Consider the following 4,012-nt stretch of genomic DNA (forward strand, 5'->3'; position numbering starts at 1 on the left):
CAAACTGCCTTGTCCCAAGCAGACCCAAATATGTAACTCAGAATAACTTTCTGTTATGCCAAGGAATAACAGAAAGCCTTAAGTTTGACACTGGAGCAATCAGATGGGATTCATTCTAGATTGTACAAGCCAAGAAGAAGTCTCAGAACAGATCCAAGTTTCTCCTTGTTTGTTCCTTTGCACTGGAATTGTTTCAAATCCCTCTTGCACGTTAAGCGTAGCATACAGAAAGAAGACTGCGTGGCTATTTCTTAAAAAAAAATAACTTAATATCTAGCACGTTAAAATATTTGGCGATGCAGCATTTAAACAGAAACTATAGATTATTCAAGTTATGCAAACAATTTTTCCCCTGACATCTGATAAAATTGATAACTTTTCTAAAATCTCAGAGTTAATTTTCCATAATTTCCAAGACATTATATGTGGGGAAAAAATATATCATTCCTGATGCTAAAATTGTCAACAGGTGTTTCAGTTAAAGGATTTCCAGTTAAATACTTGATGGTTTTTCTATTACTTACTTTTCCATCCCCTTTCGGGTTCAAGTAAACAACATAATGCCCCCCATGGTTATCACCACTGTGTACAAGCACTGCGTGAAGAATATAATTTGCAGCATCTTTAGGATCAGTTTTTTGCAAGAATTCATCCAGAGGCAACTGATCTGGAAATTCAAACCTTTTACAAAAATAGGAGAAAAAAAAAGAGTTATATGGGGTTTGGAAATGCATTCAAGTAATCAAGTTCTGTGTAACACATAAATGCATCACTTTTGAGATATCTGTTGCATTGCTAGGCTTCTTATTTAGTATAGGTATCATAAAAATATTTTCTCTTTACTACAGAATTGTTGTGCTATGTATGACTGTTTGCTAAGTTGTAAAAGATTAAGGCAGGAAGGGAGGGAGGGAGGAGAAAGAAGGGGAAAGAGAGAGAGAGAGAGGGAAAATTACTAGAGAAGTTTTCTTGTTGCAGGTCCTGAAATCACCCTGCCAAATGCAGAAAAATTTCAGCGTTATCTTTTCCCCATCTTCCTAATTCCGTGAAGACCGAGGTTAGAATGTGTTTGCAGGGTCTCCTCAATTTTAGCTTTGTTGCAAAAGCCGGAGACTCCACAAATGAAGCTGAGTATTTCTACATCATTTACCGAAAGGACAGAAAACAGAGAGTCATGGCCTTCTGCCAATTCACATCATCAGCCCACCTGTGTTTTTGTTATTTTTATCAATTGCCCATCTTTCCGGCTGCAGTGCTTCCCAACTCTACTTGGCGAAGACAGAGCCTGTCTATGACAGAATGCATTTACGGAAAGCGTGAAGGCCCTACTTAAAACTGGGGTGGGGTGGGGAGAGGAACAGCAGTTCCTGAGGTTTCCACTGGTACAAAAGAGCTCAAGATACTCCTTACGACAGCTCTGAGGCTTGTTATAACGTAAGCAAGATCACAGGATTCCAGCTAGTGCAGTGGTAGCGAACCTATGGCACGTGTGCCAGAGGTGGCACTCAGAGCCCTCTCTGTGGGCACGCGTGCCATGCCCCAGAGATGGCAACCGTCCCTCTTCAACCAGCTGCCTGCTAACTCGCCAAGGTCCCACATGGCCAGATGCATACCAGCATGGCTGGCTTCCCTCCCCCCCCCCCCGGTCCCATCCCTCCTGGCCTCACATGCTCTCCTTTTCCCAGGCACCACCCACTGCATCGCCTCCTCAGCTGTCGGCCGGCCGTCCAGCTCAGAGGCGGCTTCTCTGAACTGCTGGCGGCAGGCTGTGGAGCCCCAGAGTGCACTGGTCGAGGGACTGGCAGGCTGTGGCTGCTGATGGACACTGTCAGCTCTGTGTGAGGAAGCCGATGGTGTCAGGCAGCAGCCGCCCCGGCCTTGCCTCACCCTGCGACAATGGCACCCCCGCCCTGCCTCGCCTCGTCTTGCTTCGCCTCACCCCGCAGGATGAGCCTCCTGCCCACCGCCCCACTTGCCAGAGACCCCCTGGATCTCCCCCAACCCTGCCCGGCCCCCACAGGTGTCCTTCCCCACGAGCAACATAGAGGTGACCACGCCCACCTTGGCCACAGCCATCCAGTCTGTCATGACCACCGCAGCCATGCCCACCCAATGGGCCACGCCCACCTGGCACCCGGCAATAAATAAGTGGGTTTTGGGTTGCAGTTTGGGCACTCGGTCTCTAAAAGGTTCGCCATCGCTGAGCTCGTATCTCCCAATTGCTGAAAGCAAACTTTTCAGTGTCATGCATCGCTCCCTGTCCATCCAGGGGCACGCCTTTGACACACAGTGGCTGCCAATGGTGCAAAGTTATTCTCATCCACTCAGCAGAAACTGAAACCCCACATTAGAATCCTGACCGTCATTCATATAAATATGTTACCTATCATTTATCTTGATGTTCTGGTCCGTCTGGGGATCGTACATGAAGCGCATGAGCTGTAGGTGTAGTACAGGTGGCAACGTTAGGAACTTGACCCCTTTTTCTGCCTCCTGTGTGTTGAGCAGATAAATACACAGATGAGCAACTGAGTTATTACCATCATCTGCTGAAAAATGGGCTTTCAACCAGAATGGCAAAGTGGGCCTCAGCTTCGCATAAAATATAGATAGTCCTTGACTTACAACCTACCCCTGATCTAAAGATTTGTGTGATCACCAATCTTAAAACAATTCTGGGAGACTCACACCACCAGTAAAACTAGAAAACCATAAAAAACCACATGATAAAAACTAAAAAAAAAAAGGCAAACATTCCGTTACATGCCTGGGATGTCCTCCCCCTCTTCCCCGCCCTTGGGGGAAGGCCCAGCTTCTTATGGCCTTCTGTAAAGGGGAACTGTAAATGTAAATGTAAAAAGGGGACTACAAGATTGCCGGGGTGGGGAGAGCATTCTATGGGGCGGGGGCTACTATGGAAAAGACATGTTTCCCAGGTCCCACTGGATGGCAATATTTAAGAGGGGACTGGAGGACGCCCGTTCTCTCCAACTTGGTGGGGATGGGCAGAGAGCCTCAGGGTGAGGCAAAAGGTATGTGGCCTTGTCTGTGATGGCTCCCCCTTCATGGAACCCTCTTTGCCTTGAAGTATGAGGAATCCCTATCTGACTAACATTCTGCAAGTTAGTTAAATTTGCTGATTTGATTGAGGGCACTGTGATTCCACTGTTATGCTTTTTTCGGGGGGATGTTGGCTATGCTGGTGTTTGACCCAGAGTCCTTCTGGGATAGAACCATTAATAAATAAACACACTTAAATAAAGGAACATGCTGCTTAGGCATGCTATGCTTCTCTAGCACCGTTTGCAATTCCACAGACCCGACTGAAGGCTAAGCATACCTGCAAACCATGTTCTCCCGCATCATATTTATTATCTCCATCCAGCTGTTCCACTGCAACATAATCTATGAAAGACTCAAAGACTGAAAGAGACAAGAGACAAGGAAGAAGAGCTTTGTGTATATGCTCCACATTAAAAAGATATGAAATATATCAGTGGACACAACACTTTTCCCTCCCCGCAACTGAACCGAGGCATTTCAGAACCGAATAGAGTAGGGAGCTAGTTGAATTTCACGAATGATTTAGGAGTCCTTGGTGCTCTCTGAGCAGACCCCACTCCCTTTGACACAGATGATGTCACCTAGTTGGGTAATCTAAAAAGCAGAGACATCACCCTGCCAACAAAAGTGCGTGTAGTCAAGGCCATGGTTTTCCCAGTTGCAATGTATGGCTGTGAAAGTTGGACCATAAGAAAGGCTGAGCGCCAAAGAATGGAGGCCTTTGAACTATGGTGCTGGAGAAGACTCCTACGAGTCCCCTGGACTGCAAGGCGATCAAACCGGTCAGTCCTAGAGGAGATCAACCCCGACTGCTCTTTAGAAGGCCAGATCCTGAAGTTGAAACTCAAGTACTTTGGCCACCTAATGAGAAGGAAGGACTCACTGGAGAAGAGCCTAATGCTGGGAAAGATGGAGGGCAAGAGAAGAAGGGGACGACAGAGAATGAGGT

General features: G+C 46.8%; 1 long non-coding RNA gene across 1 annotated transcript; it reads right to left on the reverse strand.

Annotated features, from left to right (window-relative positions):
• Nucleotides 1-530: 530 nt before the first annotated feature.
• LOC107301765 lies at nt 531-3,417 on the reverse strand. Its single transcript, XR_001549325.1, has 3 exons — nt 3,341-3,417; nt 2,384-2,493; nt 531-681 (listed from the first exon to the last, which is right to left on the reverse strand). It is a non-coding gene; the product is annotated as an uncharacterized LOC107301765 (long non-coding RNA).
• Nucleotides 3,418-4,012: the final 595 nt, after the last annotated feature.

Source organism: Protobothrops mucrosquamatus, unplaced genomic scaffold (assembly GCF_001527695.2).
Source record: "Protobothrops mucrosquamatus isolate PMUCROS unplaced genomic scaffold, P.Mucros_1.0 scaffold16427, whole genome shotgun sequence".
Classification (NCBI taxonomy): domain Eukaryota; kingdom Metazoa; phylum Chordata; class Lepidosauria; order Squamata; family Viperidae; genus Protobothrops; species Protobothrops mucrosquamatus.